At 36.5% G+C, this 17,449-nt stretch overlaps 1 long non-coding RNA gene across 1 annotated transcript; it reads right to left on the reverse strand.

Moving 5' to 3' along the window:
- Positions 1-3,314: 3,314 nt before the first annotated feature.
- LOC108487272 (uncharacterized) lies at positions 3,315-4,766 on the reverse strand. Its single transcript, XR_001871616.2, has 3 exons — positions 4,194-4,766; positions 4,022-4,090; positions 3,315-3,750 (listed from the first exon to the last, which is right to left on the reverse strand). It is a non-coding gene; the product is annotated as an uncharacterized LOC108487272 (long non-coding RNA).
- Positions 4,767-17,449: the final 12,683 nt, after the last annotated feature.

Raw genomic sequence — 17,449 nt, forward strand, 5'->3', positions numbered from 1 at the left:
CACCATCAGTAGCATTTGGCTAAGGGAGGAGGGGGAAAACTCATTTTTTGGAAAGAATAGTGCTGAGCAGAAATCTAGCCCAAATTTCAGGAATAATTATGGAAGAGGATCAAGGACAAAATTTTATTTTACTCTTGGAATAAATTTGGAAGGTTCCAAATCTCCTTATATTTCAAATAAAAGGCAAGAATCTCGCCATTTTAGGGAAAAGATTTGGCTCTTTGCAAAAGTCAATATCAGGAATCTCGCATGAATGGGATCAATTCAACTAAGGCCATGGATGACGTGGATAGAGGGAATGATTTAGTTTCGATGAGAATGGAATGTGAGATGGAGGAAGAGCCAATTTTCAATGAAGAGGGCAAGAAACGACAAAGGTTTGAAACTTTAATTTCCATAGTTTCCAATGTTCAGGATTTGTTAAAAATTTGTGGTGGGCACTCAGTTCATCTTAAAAATGTATTGGCGGCTACCAGTGGGTATGCCAACCAGAAGCTATGAAGATTTTATGGTAGAATGTTTGTGGATTGGGGAGTCCGCAAGCAATACTTCGCCTTTAGCATATGCTGAAAAGTTATCATCCCCAAATTGTCTTCTTTATGGAGACAAAATTGACTGTTAATCAAAGGGAAAATGTTAGGAGACGTTATGGTTTTCTAAATGGTGTCATGTACCAGTGGAGAAAACTCAGAGGGGATTAAGTATCGGGTGGAATGGGGGTCGTTTAGTTACATTGAAGAGTTTTTCCAAAAACCATATTAATGTGGAAATCCAAGAAGAGGGAGATAATAAAAAATAAAGATTTATGGGTTTCTATGGGGCTCCGAATATATGAGAGAAATCAGTGACATGGGAGCTACTTCGAACATTGGGGAGAAATTATTCTTTACCTTAGCTGGTTGGAGAAGATTTTAACGATATTCTCTTTGCTGACAAGAAGCAAGGTCAGGTTTTGAGAGAGGAGGCCAGAATGGAAGCTTTCCATCGAACTTTGAAACTTTATCAATAGGTGGACGTGGGCTACTCTGGTCCATGGTTTACTTGGGAAAGGGGTCGAATATTGGAAAACGATATACGAGAAAGAATTGATAAGGGTGTTGCTAACGACGCATGGCTTCAAGTTTTTCCATCTTTTTCTCTGAGACACTTCCTCACTCTTTCTCTGATCACTGTCCTTTGCTTATCGAGACGAGGGTAGGAGAAATGGGTAAAAGAACTGGTCATTTTCATTTTGAGGCGTGATGGGATTTAGAATAATCTTGTGAGGGAGAGATTAAAATGCTATGGGAAAGTAGCTTGGGTTCCTATCCAAATCGGATTTTAACTCTCGCTAAGGGGTTGAAATATTGAGCGGATATGATTAAGGCTAAAAAAGGGCATGATGTAAAAAGATTAACTAGGAGGTTGGAGTTTTTGAATGACGTTGAGCGATCGGAAGAGTCTTTGGCCGAGATTGTTGATGTCAAATTACATTTAAACATGGAGATCGATAAGAAAGAGCGATATTGGGAGTAACGAGCCAGGGCGAACTTTGTTTCTCAAAGGAGGCGTAGGAACCGTATTCAGGGTTTACAAAGGACTAATGGTTCAGTGGCTACAGGTAGCATTGAAATTGGAAATATTGCTTGAGACTATTTTGCAAATCTTTTTGAGTCTCATGGTACAGGCAATATGGATCATATCCTGTCGAGGGTACCTTGTTACATTTCTGAAAGTATGAATCAATGTCTTCTAGCTACCTATACTGAAGAGGAAATTATGGAAGCGTTAAAAGGAATGGAACCTACAAAAGCTTCAAGACCAGATGATTTTCCAGCAATCTTTTATTAGAAATAAACATTACTGAAACATTATTGGAAAAAATACTAGCAATTTCTGTTTGGAAATTTTGAATGCTGGTAAATCCCTGGAAGAAATAAACAGCACACAGTTGGTTTTAATTCCAAAAATTGCGAATCCCTTCAATTTGAATAATTTTCAGCCAATCAGTCTTTGTACGGTAATTTATAAAATTATTGCTAAGACAGTTGCAAACTGCCTTCAAAAATTTTTAGATAGTTGTATTGACACTTCTCAAAGTGCTTTTGTACCGGGTAGACTCATAATAGATAATGTTTTACTGGCGTACGAGGTACTTCATTATTTCAAGAATAAAAGAAAAGGGAGAAAGGGTTTTATGGCTCTTAAGTTGGACATGAGCAAGGCCTATGATCATGTGGAATGACCTTTCATAAAAGGTATGATGTCAAAGTTGGGTTTTGCCTCTTCTTTTATTGATTTCATAATTCACTGTATTAGCTCAGTCTAGTATTCAATTTTGCTTAATGGTGAAGAAGGGCCAAATTTTAACCCATCAAGAGGGCTAGGCAGGGAGATCCTTTCAGCCCATGTTTATTTTTGTTCTGCGGAGAGGGTTTGTCGATGCTGATAGGACTAGCCAGTCAGGAGAGAAAAATTTCAGCAGTAAGGGTTTGTAGATCAGCTCTACCAATCACGTATCTTATGTTTGCAGATGACTACATTCTTTTTGGAGAGGCTTCAGATAGGGGGATTCAGGGGATTAGAGACATTTTAAGAGAATATGAATCCTGTCCGGGCCAATGTGTTAACTTTGAAAAGTCTACTGTATTCTTCAGTTCGAATGTGACTGATCAAGATAAAAGTTTCGTTTTCCAGGTTTTTAATGTTTGGTGCTCGACTGAGGCTGAGAAATATTTAGGGCTTCCGAATATGGTGGGTCGAAGGAAGAAAATGGCTTTTCAATCATTGAAAGACATGTTGAAATAGAAGATCGATAGTTGGAGCACATGACATCTCTCTCAGGGTGGAAAAGAGGTATTTATCAAAGCAGTTTTACAAGCCATTCCTACTTATACTATGTCTTGTTTTCTTTTACTAAAAAGTTTATGTGTGGATTTGGAAAATTTATTAGGGGTTTTTTGATGGAAAAAAAGTCATGGGAAGAGAAGGATTCATTGGTGTAATTGGAAGTCATTATGCGTCCCAAAGGATAAAGGTGGGATGGGGTTTCGTAATTTAAATTCTTTTAATATTGTGTTACTGGCCAAACAAGGTTGGCATTTGTTACGAAATCCTAATTTGCTACTAGCGTGTACATTGAAGGCCAAATATTTTAAAGATTCAGACTTCTTAAATTTCAGGTTTGCAAATTTACCTTCTCTTACCTGGCAGAGTCTATGGTCTGCAAAAGGACTCCTTATAAAAGGAATGGGATGGAGGATCAGTGATGGTAGGAACGTCTCTATCTAGGGTGATGCATGGGTCCTTGGAAGTAAAGACTTTAGAGTTCAAAATTTGATTGTAAACTCGAGCTTGTTGTTAGTCGAAGACTTAATTGATGCTAGCATGAGGAAATGGAAAACTGAACTGATTTACAAACCTTTTTGGAAAAGGACGCGAAATGGATCTTATGTATCCCTCTACCCATGAATCATCAGGAGGATCAAATCATCTGGAGAGGGGAGCCAACGGGGGAGTACACGATTCACAGCGGCCACAAATTACTTTTACAAGAGGGACAGAGTCAAAGACAACCAAATTACAACCATTTTTACAAGCGACTATGGAGCCTAGATTTACCTCCTAAAATTAAAATTACAATTTGGAGGTTTTTTTGTAACTTTTTGCCTACTTTCTATAACCTACACTACAAGAGACTCATGGGATCCGCAGATTGCCATAGGTGTCAAAATGGAATGGAATCCAAGGAACACGTGTTCCGGGAGTGCCCTATAGCAAAAGAAGCATGGAAAAATTAAGGCTTTAACTGGCCTATTCAAGAGGAAAACACAGATTTCAAAGTTTGGCTTAATAACATTTTTGAGTTAAATGCTTTCAATCAATGCAGGGTGATTGCATGTGCTTTATGGGTACTATGTATGGGTACTATGGAATACAAGAAATAGTTTTATTCATGAAAGGGAAGTCAAGTCTGGATCTCAAATGGCAGATTTTATTAGAAACTAAATTAAAGAGCTCGATGGGTTGCATACGCACTTACTAGTGAATCGATTTCATATGTGTCGATGGGTTGCTCCGACGGAACTGTGGTTAAAAATCAACTTTGACGCTGCGTTCAACAAGGAAAAGAAAGAGTCATGTTTAGGATTTAGTAGTAAGGAATACAATAGCAGAAGTGATTTCCTCTAAAATAGTTTTTCACAAAAATATACCTAAGGCTTTTTCTGCTGAAGCGATGGCGTGTCTCCAAGCGATCAGTCTTCGATTACATCTAGGACTGAAGAAGGTAGAGATTGAAGGCGACTCTCAAACGGTGATCAAAAAACTGCAAGAGATGTCTGAAGATAGATCAGAAATTAAAGTTTTTAAAAAAGACTCAAAGTATCTGAGTCTAGGTTACGAATCTTGCGTTTTTCATTTTATCCCTAGAGAAGCAAATAAAGTGGCTCATCTTATCACGAAAGATGGCTTACAGAAGAGAGAAACGACTTATCTGCTGAACATGATCAACTGGAGTGGAGGGAGTGTTGGATGAAGATCGAAGATGGACGGACTTGTCGTGGGATTGAATCGATTGGATTGAAGCAGGAAAGCTTTGTTGGAAGATAATTCTGGAAGATGAGAAAGAGAGAAGCCCTTTTAAAATTTTTTGTTCAAGTGATGGAAACTAGTAAACAATTAATTGGGAGTCATTATGATGGTAATGTCTCCCAAATGCTTTTTTTTTTTTGGTTTTCGAGGGATGGGTTTTGTGGTTAACAGTTGGCTAGTAGAAGCCTCTAGAGCTCCCCGTCTTTGCCATGCTGGGTCTTGTTTAGTTTTATTTCGTTTATGTTTTTTGGACTGGGTTTATTAGGCCCGTTTTGATTTGTTTTCCTATTTACTGTTTTGAGTTAGTACTGTTAGGCCTAGTTTGAATGTGTTTTATTAGTTGAATAAAAGATCTAGATAATTTACCTAAAAAAAACTGTAACACCCCTAACCCGTATCCGTCGCCAGAACAAGGTTACAAAGCATTACCAAAATTTACAGAACAAATAAACAGATATTTTATATCATATAGCATTCATATCAAAAATAAATCAAAATCAAGCATAATGTCCCTTATGTGAGCTCTCGAGGCCCAAAATACATATTAGAAACAAGTCGGGACTAAATCGGGTACTTAAAGAATTTTTTAGAAAACATTAAAATTTTTCAAAGGTTCAGGGGATACACGCCCATGTGGCCCGGCCGTGTGTCTCACACGGTCAAAAGACACGTCTGTGTCTCAAGCCATGTGGGCATTCGAAATAAGGACACAAGGCCATCTCCCAGCCTATGTCTAAACTTATGAGCTCTCTAAATTGGGTCATACGGCTAACCCACACGCCCATGTGCTAGGCCATATGAGCATTCTGTTTTGAGCTCTCCAAATTACTGTTTTCTTTTTTATTATTAGTAGTAGAACGTAATAGTGTTTTTATTATTTTAATATTATTTTTACCTTTTTATTACTATTATTATTAACCTACTATTATTACTTTTATTAATATAATATTATTTTCTTTTTTTATATTGTTATTATTATTAGAACGTATATTATTATTATTAATGTATCATTGTTATTTTCTATTTTATTATTACTTTTATTACTATTGTTTCTATTATTATTATTTTCATTACTTCTATTATTATTATCATTATTTTCTATTATCATTAATATGTTGTTTGTTTATTATTATTATTATTAATAACACTATTATCATCATTATATTTACTTTTTAAATATTATTACCATTATATTTTTATTTTTATTACTATTATTTTTATTATATGTCCTATTTTTAAATTATTTCATTCAATATTTTGTTGTACATGTGTTTATTTTCCCACTCCGATTTAAATTAAATTTTCATTCGAATTTTCTTTGTTATTCCATTTTTTATCTCTGTATTATTTTATTTACTATTATCTTTGTCTGGATTTTTCAAGTAAAGGCAATATTCGGTACTTGAAAATTCGAGAAATCGTGTCCTAACGTACTGGGTTTCGATTTTTCGTTTGATCTAAGTAACCGATTATCCTTTTAAATTAAAATACATGAGTTTTAAATAAAATAAAGACAATATTCCGTATTTAGAAATTCGAGTAGTCGTGCCCTGATGTACTGGGTTTCAATTTTCTGTTTGATCTAAATATCCAAATATTTTTTAAAAAAAATTTAAATACATGAGTTTTAAATGAAATAGAAGGCAAGCTCATACTCGAGAGTCGAGGTGTTGTGTCCTAACGTACTAGATATAACATTTTACCTTGAGATGAAACGGTCCTTGACATACGTTTTAATTCATCCAAATACTTTAAAAAAAACATTAACACTAAGAGCGATCGTATTTTAAATTCTTGTCAAATTTTCAATTTTCGACATTAAGGCACTGAATAATCAATTAGGTACCAAATTTGAGGGTGACGAGGGTAATAACCCTTCCTCGCACGTAATCGACTCCCGAGCCCGTTTTTCCAATTTTCGCAAACCAAAATCGTGATTTTGATAAATCAATCTGTTTATTAAAAAACGACCATGTTTTGATGTGACCTGATCACACCTCATAAAAAAGGATCAGTGGCGACTCCAAACTTTCGTTTTAAAAAGTCGATTCCCGTTTTTCAAAAAAATTGTTTCGAAAGCTTGGCGACTCCACTAGGGACCAATAAGAGAATCAAGCCATAAAATTGATTATTTTCTGTCCTTTTGTCAAAAATTGAAAATTTGATTTGAAAAATCATGATTCTTTTGTCGCATTTGTTTGTGATCTCCATGATTGTTGTTGTTTGAATCTAGTAGAATACTCTTACATTGCATTAGATGACCGTTGTGGTCACAACTTTTAAGTGGGAGTGAGAAACTACGCCTTCGTGAGGTTTTCACCTCCGCATGGGCTAGTGGATTACTTTCAGGATACATTCGTACCTATGTCTTTGTGAGATTTTCATCTTCGCGTGGCCATAGAGAAATATATTCCCCTGAATTGAACTTGATCCATATGAGCCTATAATGGGTGAGGATCGAGGAATCTTCCGGTTCAGGTACCCTTTTTTTTTAGAACCGAACTGCATATAATGAACCTTGAGAGTCCACCTTAGGTAGAACCGTGCCCAAATTTAGTTGTCACCTGAATAGGTGCTTTATTTGTTATTTATTTATTATGTACTAATGTGTTTTGTTTTTGTTTTATTTATGACTGCAATGCATTACATCATCATAGAAAGGAAGTGTTCATTCATATTTGATTGCTAAATAGAACAGCTTGTCACGGGAAAACAGATTTCTTGATAAAGTGGATTATAATACAGTTGTCTGAATATGGTCTGAGTAAACACAAAGAAAGAAGGTTGATAGTTCGCGGAAGAAAATAAGACTTTGTTTTATTGCCTGAAGATTCAAGTCGATAAAGATTATTTGAGAGTCGTCACATCCCGACTTTCTTAAAGGAGCTAGCAAGCATCGCGAGGATAAGTGAGTAATAAGTCGCAGCCTGAATCAAGCAAAAAGGAGCTAGTGGAAGCATCTATTGGAAGTTTGCGAGATTTGAATTTCACGAAGAAAAGGGATCGACATCTTCATCTAGAATATGAGGGCAAGGCCGCATATGTAATCCGTTTTATGTAAATGAATTTGTTTTCTAAAAAAGTTGTTCTAATAGAATTGAATACAGAATCAACGCCATTCTTTCTTTTGCATTCATTCCATGCATTTGCATTGCATTACATTATTTGCATTAGATTTTCACAAAAAGACACTAATTAATTGAAATCATTTTAGTTAATCTAGAAACCGATAAAAACTTACCAACCAAGCATCGTTACGGTATCCGTGCTAATGCAAAAGATATGGACCAACGATTGGAAAGACTTGAACAACTACAAAGAGAGATGTAAGACTAGTTACAAATGCAAATGCAAGAGCAACTGGCGAAGATCCAGCAAGATATAAGGGACCAAGTGCTAGAGTCTCAAAGGAATATGATGAATCAGTTGTCCTAATTGCTGACTAAGGGGCTAGAAAAAAGAAAAAGCTTTATGATCAATGCTAGAGAGGACAATGAGGAGCCTCTTGATAAACCGTAGTTTATACATATTTTTACCCCATGGTTAACGCATTTATGGATGGTTTCTCCTTAGAATTGGTGAATTCGATGCTCCTAATCCTTTAATTTCATGTTTTATACTTAGGTGAGCATAGGAGAATAAAAAAAGCGAGAAACGGGCCGAAAACGGAGAAAATAGACCCACATGGGAAAACAACATGGCCTGGACTTCCTCACACGGGCATGTCACACGACCGTGTCCCTTTGGCAAGGTCAAAGCATGATTTACATGGCCAGATCACACGCCCGTGCCCATTTAACAGCCTTAACCACAGCCTTAAGCAATCGAACACGGACGTGTCCTTGCCGAGCCCAAGTTTAGTCCAATTCAGAAAAGGCTAATTTTGAGGGCTCTTAGGCATTCCAAAGCCTATAAATACACCCTAGAAGAGGAGAAGAGAGGAGGCAGAGGAGGAAGCAAAGAATTGCTCAAGGAAAGCCGATCGATCCATCTCAGAAGCCGGATTCACCATCAAGACTGAAGATCTCCCTTCAAATTCCCCCAGGAGTTTTGGGTTTTCTTATGTTTTGTTATTTTTATTCTTTTGAGATGTGTTCTTTAATTAGTATGAACTAAAACCCCTAAATACCTAATGGGGATGAAACCTAAAACGGATCTTGTTATTATTATCTAAATTGTACGATAAATATTTGACTTGTTCTTAGTTATGTGTTCTTAATTCTTGTTTTGATATTCCAGGATATTGATTCAAGTTAAAGCTCTTATTCAGAGGAGGAATAGACCCTGCCTAAGAGTAAATTTGTCATAATTTAGTGGATTTGGTTGCGCACCTAGAGATAGGGTGACAAGATTTTGCCGGATTAGGGTGAAACCTAATAAGGGGATTTATAGATCGAGTTAATGCAACCCTAAGGCGTTAATTAGAAAGAGATTTATATTATTCAATCTAGGGTTAGATGTTATTAGTCTCGAGAGAGATAATAATATAACTTAGGGATCTCTACAGAACAAGTTGAATGAATAAATCATCGGATTCGGATTCAAATAACAAGTGAAGTCTAGCTGGATTTTTCCTTAGGTATTGTCTTAATCAATCGAGTTTTCCAAAAAGTATTTTCCCCAAATTTCTTTTCTGTGATTTCTTAGTTTAGTTAATTAGTTAGATAAACAAAACCCTTTTATTTTTTAGGCTAGATAATAAAAAGAAAGTTGATACTAGTACTTTTAGTTCCTTTGGGCTCGATAATCCGGTCTTACTAAAGCTATACTACTGTTTGATAGGTACCCTTGCCTTTATCGTGATAATAGTTAGTTTCAAGAACGATTCATTATAAATATTTAAAACCTATCACGAATATCACGTATCAAGTTTTTAGCGTCGTTGCCGGGGAACTAAGATATTAAGAACACTCGATTTTTATTACTTTAGCCATTTTACTTTTATTACAATTTAAATTTTTATTTTATTTTATTTTCCAATTCTTCATTTATTTTCTTCTAACAGGTTTTTCTAGTTTATGACCAGAAGAAACCCATCAGGACCACTACTTTTTGACGGTAAGATCGACCGCACAGTTCGCAGAAACCGAAGAGAAATAATGCGAAGCTTACGTTACACAGAAGAGCAAGAGGAAAATACTTCAACCACTACCAAGGAGATGGTTGAAAACCAAGAAAATCCACTACCTCCTGCGATTGCTGTAAATCAGAATCCTGCTCCACGCACTATGTATGGTTATGCTAAACCTAACTTAATAGGAACTGAGTCAAGTATAGTTAGACCTGCTATTGCTGCAAATAATTTTGAACTGAAACCTAACATAATTTAAATGATACAACAGTTTGGTCAGTTTGATGGTTTGTAGGACAAGGATCCCAATGCTCATTTGGCAAATTTCCTAGAATTTTACGATACAGTTAAAATCAATGGCGTTTATGATGACGCCATTTACCTTCGGTTGTTTTCCTTTTCGTTAAGGAATAAGGCTAAACAATGGTTGAACTCGTTACCACGAAGGTTAATCACTACTTGGGAACAAATGACCGAAAAGTTTTTACTAAAATATTTTTTGCCGGCTAAAACGGCTAAATTACGTAATGGTATCTCTTCTTTTGTGCAGATAGATTTAGAAACACTCTACGATACATGGGAGAGATATAATGACCTTTTGCGAAGATGCCATCACCATGGGTTACCACTCTGGCTACAAGTTCAAACTTTTCATAATGGCCTGAATCCTTCGACTCGACAAATGGCTGATGCAGCTGCTGGCGGAACAATCAATAATAAAACACCTGAAGATGCCTATGAATTCATAGAGGAGATGTCACTGAATAACTATCAGTGGCAAGTCATGAGGACAAAGCCAACAAAAACAGCCGGTGTTTATAACTCTTGAATAAAAAAATTGATGGTTTTCTTAGTTCTTCACAGGTTCACCCAGTAATGCAGTGCGAAGCAAATGGAGGTGGATCGAGCAATTCAGAATACCTACCTTATGGCTACAACATGGAGAACGAGTAATTAAATTACATGGGTAATAATCATCGATCTCAAAACAATCCTTATAGCAATACTTACAATGCATGTTGGAGGAATCACCCAAATTTTTCATGGGGATGCCAAGGAAATCAGAAACCACCACCCCCTTCAGGCTTTTAGCAACCACCATACCAGCAGGAGAAAAAGCCGAACCTTGAGGAGATGCTAACCAAATTCATCTCGGTGTCAGAGGCTCACTTTTAGAATACCGAGACGGCACTCAAAAATCAAAAAGCATCAATCCAGGGGCTAGAAATTTAGATTAGACAGCTCGCCAAGTTGATTTTCGAACAACCACAAGGTAGCCTGCCAAGCAACACTGAATCTAACCTAATGGAGCAACTCAACGCAATTGTCATTCAAGATGAAGAAGAGTTAGTGGCAAAACCAAAGCCAGAACTGTGGTAAGCGAAAGTAAGAATAAGGTAGGCCAAAACGAACAGAAATTAGTAAGTCCAAAATATAAACCTCGTGTGCCATACCCCAATGCGACAAGGAAAGACCGCTCAGATGAACAATTTGGTAAATTCCTTAAACTTTTAAAGAAACTACATATTAACATACAGTTTATTGAATCACTTTCGCAGATCCCAAACGTAGTCAAATTTTTAAAGGAGCTTCTAGCAAATAAACGAAAGTTAGATGAAAGGTCGCATGTGGAGCTAAACGCGATTTGCTCAGCCATTCTGCAGAATAAGCTGGCCAACAAATTGAAAGATCCAGAGAGTTTTACAATTCCTTGTTTAATTGGTAACTTAGACGTTAATAATGCATTGGCTGATCTAAGGGCTATATCAATGTTATGCCTTACAAATTGTTTAAGCAACTAGGTCTAAGGAAACCCAAACAAACTAGGATGAGCATTCAATTAGCAGATAAAACTGTCAGATTTCTTAGGGGTATTATTGAAGACATACTCGTTAAAATTGACAAATTTATATTCCCAGTTGATTTTTTTGTTTTAGACATAGAAAAAGATAGTAACGTTCCTTTAATTTTGGGAATGCCCTTTTTAGCAACTGCTAGAACAATTATTGACGTTGGCACAAGTGAACTCACACTTCATGTAGGAGACGAAACAACACCCTTCAAGCTCGCAACCCAAACAACACATCAAAAATTGAAGGTGATTATACAAATTGTTCTACTAAGACTGATCATACGGTGCAGCCTATTTGCAAGAAATAAATTCGAAAGACACACATGAGCCATGTTCAATCCACAACAAAGGATCTACACATGAAGAACAAATGTTACAAATCGAGGAGTTAGATGAATGGCTGACATTTAAACCGAGAAAACATGATGAACCAAAAGTATGCCAGAACGAGCTCAACGCCTCACCAAATCAACTTAAGGTTGGATATAAAGTATCATTAGATGCCGCAGATCCTCACATTAACACTGCCAAACCGAATAAAGAAATTCCTCTTACGGTACTTAGAATCTTCCCATTTGGTACAGTCGAGGTAAGTCATCCTAAATTCAGCACCTTTAAGGTAGACAATACCCACCTAAAACCTTATTTTGATGGGATTCATAGCAGGAATGAGGAGTATAAACTCCTCAAACCACCATGACCATTAACCAGAGAGGTAAGTCGAGCTTAGACTATAAATAAGCGCTTCTTGGGAGGTAACCCGAGTACTAACAATATTAATTTCTTTAAATTTTAGTTTTAGCATCTAACATACTAACCGACTCATGGAACGCAGGCTTTCTAAAGCACACACGGCCTAGCACACACGGCCAGGCACAGGAGCGTGCCTTAGGCCGTGTACATACCACGGAATGCAACACGGCCGTATGATACGACCGTATAAAAACAGGGCAAAAATTTCTTCCTTAATACGGGATGTGATAAGTAGCCACAGCCGTGCGACATGGCCGTGGGCGAAACTGCCAGTTTTGAAACGATGGGTAAACCTGTCAAATTAACATGGGCGTGAGCCTGCATATACAGGCGTGGGAGAAGCGAACGAAGATTGACACGGCCGTGCAACATGGCCGTGTACACCAATGAGCCTAATTTCGAAAACTACGAAACGCATGGGCTGAGATTAGAGCATACGGGCGTGCCCCACGGCCGTGTGCCCCAATTTCTCTATAAACACCTATTATTTATGTTATTTTATTTTTATATCTATATTTTGAATTTTTTTATTTCCTTTAATACTATTTTATACTGAGTTTTTACAATTTTTATTCTTCTGCTATTTCACTATGAGTAATTATGCTTCAGTATACCTCTTAAAGAGTTCCTGATTTTATCATAATCAGAAAGAGCTCCAAAGCTCATCCTCGCATAGAAACTAAAAACTCCCCCGAGAAAGGTTCACCTCAACTGCCATGTCCTGCTCGACCACGACTATAGCTACCACCAGATATAATATTCTTTTGGTGCAGGACTTATGGACTAATGAACCTCTACCACCACCAGAGTATCCTCCTCCACTCAAGCCGATTATCCTCCCAAACTCCAGTTCAAGGAATTCATTCATCATTCAAGAAGTTTCACTTCTCTCCCTATCTTATGATTATAAATCTATCTTTTTCATTATATCTATCTTTGTACATTGAGGACAATGTACATCTTAAGTGTGGGGGGTCTTTTATATCATAATTAGAAATCCCTGAATTGTGTCTTATTCTCATGTAAATCATTTATATCACTATTAGAATGAATTTTAATTAATTTATGATTTTTATTGATATGTCTTGAATTTAAACATAGGCATTTATGCATTGAGAGTTTAAACTTTAAGACATTAGGGAATCAAGCATGATAAGTTGATTTTTGAAGAATTAAAAACTTTTAGGTTGTTTTTCCCAAGTTTAGGTATTATCTTGAGTTGAAATTGCCATAATTTTTTTGAGATTTTGAGCCTTTAGAGCATCATCATTTCTTTCATGCTCACTTTTACTGTTGCTTTGAGTGCGTCAGTATTGAATTGTTATTCTAGAACTTGCTTGATTATGCATGTCAAAACCACACCATTTGAGTTGATATGTTAAAATGATAAAGGCACTTAGGTTTAACCCACTCACTCCACAAAAGCCTACCTTCATAATTAACCCTTAGTAAACCCCTTTGAGACGAACAAGCCATTAATTGATTTACCCTTAATATTAACCCATAAACCATTATTGTTAAAATCCCCTAATTTGACCCCTATTTTGTCGAGATTTGATTTGAATTAATTTCTTAGCTATGTTTTGCTCTTCTATGTAGCTGACTTGTTCCTAAAAAAAAAGTTCATATTTACATATTAGTAGTAATTCGGTATTGTTGAACCGCAGTATCTAAATTCCATCTTCTGAGAAGAAGCTCACTTATACTCAATTGATGTTTAATTACTTTTTCTAGTTAGGCAGTTTTTCAATTTAATCTCGATTCTAACTTTTTCTTTTAGCTTGTGACCACACCCCCTAACCAAAGCCACGTTACAACCCTTTAAAGACCTTTTGATTGATGTTCATCTCAATATATAATGGTGGAGATTTGATTTTCATGCAAGCATATGGTAATAACTTTAATTATTGACTATTGAGTGATTCATGTATTATCCTTAAACACCTCGAGTGATTTGAGTGAATTGTTAGAGAGGATGTGAAAATCTGTGATATTTTGAGTCGAAGGTAATTACTTAGATGAGGGGAGACACCTATGCTTTCATGATAAAATACTCAACTTGGAATGTTTGAAACTTTGATGTTCTTTCAGTCAAATTCTCAATGTATGATTACTTATGGATTATTTTGAGATATTATTAATAGAAATTATAAGTTAAAAAGAATTTATTTTGATTGTGAATTGAGGTTTTTGCTTGAGGACAAGCAAATGCTTAAGTGTGGGGGTATTTGATAAACCGTAATTTATACATATTTTTACCCCATGCTTAATGCATTTATGGATGGTTTCTCCTTAGAATTGGTGAATTCGATGCTCCTAATCCTTTAATTTCATATTTTATACTTAGGTGAGCATAGGAGAATAAAAAAAAGCGAGAAATGGGCTAAAAACGGAGAAAATGGACCCACATGGGAAAACAACACGACCTGGACTTCCTCACACGGGCGTGTCACACGGCCATGTCCCTTTGACAAGGTCAAAGTATGATTTACACGGGCAGATCACACATCCATGCCCATTTAACAGCCTTGACTACGGTCTTAAGCAATCGCACACGGATGTGTCACAAGGGCGTGTCAGTGCCGAGCCCAAGTTTAGTCCAATTTGAAAAATGCCAATTTTGAGGGCTCTTAGGCATTCCCAAGCCTATAAATACACCCTAGAAGAGGAGAAGAGAGGAGGCAGAGGAGGAAGCAAGGAATTGCTCAAGGAAAGCCGATCGATCCATCTCAGAAGTCAGATTTACCATCAAGACTGAAGATCTCCCTTCAAATTCCCCAGGAGTTTTGGGTTTTCTTATGTTTTGTTATTTTTATTCTTTTGAGATGTTTTCTTTCATTAGTATGAACTAAAACCCCTAAATACCTAAAGGGGATGAAACCTAAGACGGATCTTGTTATTATTATCTGAATTGTACGATAAATATTTAACTTGTTCTTAATTATGTGTTCTTAATTCTTGTTTTGATATTCCAGGATATTGATTCAAGTTAAAGCTCTTATTCAGAGTAGGAATAGACCCTGTCTAAGAGTAAATTTGTCATAATTAAGCGGAGTTGGTTGCACACCTAGAGATAGGGTGACAAGATATTGTCGAATTAGGGTGAAACCTAATAAGGGGATCCGTAGATCGAGTTAATGCAACCCTAGGGCGTTAATTAGAAAGAGATTTCAATTATTTAATCTAGGGTTAGACGTTCTTAGTCTCGAGAGAGATAATAATATAACTTAGGGATCTCTACAGAACAAGTTGAATGAATAAATCGTCCGATTCAGATTTAAATAACAAGTGAAGTCTAGGTGGATTTTTCCTTAGGTATTGTCTTAATCAATCGAGTTTTCCAAAAAGTATTTTTCCCCAAATTTATTTTCTGTGATTTCTTAGTTTAGTTAATTAGTTAGATAAACAAAACCCTTTTTATTTTTTAGGCTAGATAATAAAAAGAAAGTTAATACTAGTACTTTTAGTTCCTTTGGGTTCGATAATCCGGTCTTGCTAAAGCTATACTACTGTTCGATAGGTACACTTGTTTTCATCGTGATAATAGTTAGTTTCAAGAATGATTCATTATAAATATTTAAAACCTGTCACGAATATCACGTATCACCTTTCTACCCTCCGGGTTTCACCCCGACAAATACTTAAACATCTCCGCAAGGTGTACCTATTATCAGAACCAAGAAATATTAGGTCGGTACCTCGGCACCAGTGGATTACCCGATAGGCTCAGGCTCCAATCCGGGGGGCAACCCAACCAATCTTGTAGTTCCTGATCTAGACGAAAAAACAAAGAGGGAACTGCTAAGACAACTCGAGGATCGGTATAGGTGGTTGGAGGAAAAATTTAAGGCAATAGAGAATGTTGACTTCTACTGTGGGATTGATGCCAAGGATCTGAGTTTGGTCCCCGATTTAGTACTCCTGCCAAAATTTAAGACTCTAGAGTTTGAAAAGTACAATGGGACTAGTTGTCCTGAAGCTCACATCACAATGTTTTGTCAAAGGATGACAGGATATGTTAATAACGACCAACTATTAATCCATTACTTCCAAGATAGTCTGATCGGGTGAGCAGCTAAATGGTACAATCAATTGAGTCGTGCTAAAATCAATTCATGGAAGGACTTAGCGCAAGCTTTTGTAAAGCAGTATAGCCATGTAACAAACATGGCACCTGATAGAATTACCTTACAGAATATGGAAAAGAAGTAAAATGAGAGCTTCAGGCAATATGCCCAAAGATGGAGAGAGATAGCAACACAAGTTCAGCCGTCTCTTCTGGAAAAGAAAACAACTATTCTTTTCATCAGTACTCTGAAAGCCCCGTTCATTAACCATATGTTGGGAAGCTTTACTCTAAGCTTTTCAGATATAGTAATATCCGGTGAGATGATTGAAAATACGGTAAGAAGTGGTAGGATAGATGTTGGAGAAAGCACTAAAAGGTCAACCCCGAGAAATAAGGAAAATAAAGTTAACATTGTGAGCATGCCTTCCAAATTGGTCAACATAAACCAGCCTAAGACTGTAACCACTAGCTATCAAGGTTCTTTAAGGCATGAATCCAACTCGAGGCCAAATACAGAAAGGCTCCGGTTTACACCCATCCCAATGTCATATAAGGAGTTGTATCAGAATCTTTTTGATGTGTATGTGGCGTCTCTGTTCTACTCGAAACCAGTGCAACCTCCATTCCCAAAATGGTATAATGAGAATGCTCAATGCAAGTACCATATAGGAATAACGGGATACTCAATCGAAAACTGCAATACATTTAAAAAGTTGGTCAAAAGGTTCATTGAAATGGGAATTGTGAAGTTCGACGATTCCTCAGAACCTAATTGCTTTGACAAGAAAGTAAATGCAATATTTAAAAGTGGGAACAAAGGAGTTGCGATGCCTTGCATAAGTCAAAATCCTGGAAGGCATATCGGGGAATCTGAATGACATATCCAAAGAAGGAACCGGGGAATAAAAGTTTCCAAACCCTTACGTACTTAAGGGTGTTTTAAATAATGGGACTGCGGAAGAGATCCCCGTATTTTTAGAGCTGATCTAGAGTAATGTTCAAAACTCGCTTGTTGCTTTAAGTCTAGGAGCAATAAGAATCCTTTTGTGAAATAGGCTTGTGTCCAAAATTTTTATTTCAATAAAATGCATCTTTTTGAGTAAATATTCTTTTATTCTTTATATATTCTTTT

This window comes from Gossypium arboreum, chromosome 10 (genome assembly GCF_025698485.1).
Source record: "Gossypium arboreum isolate Shixiya-1 chromosome 10, ASM2569848v2, whole genome shotgun sequence".
NCBI lineage: Eukaryota > Viridiplantae > Streptophyta > Magnoliopsida > Malvales > Malvaceae > Gossypium > Gossypium arboreum.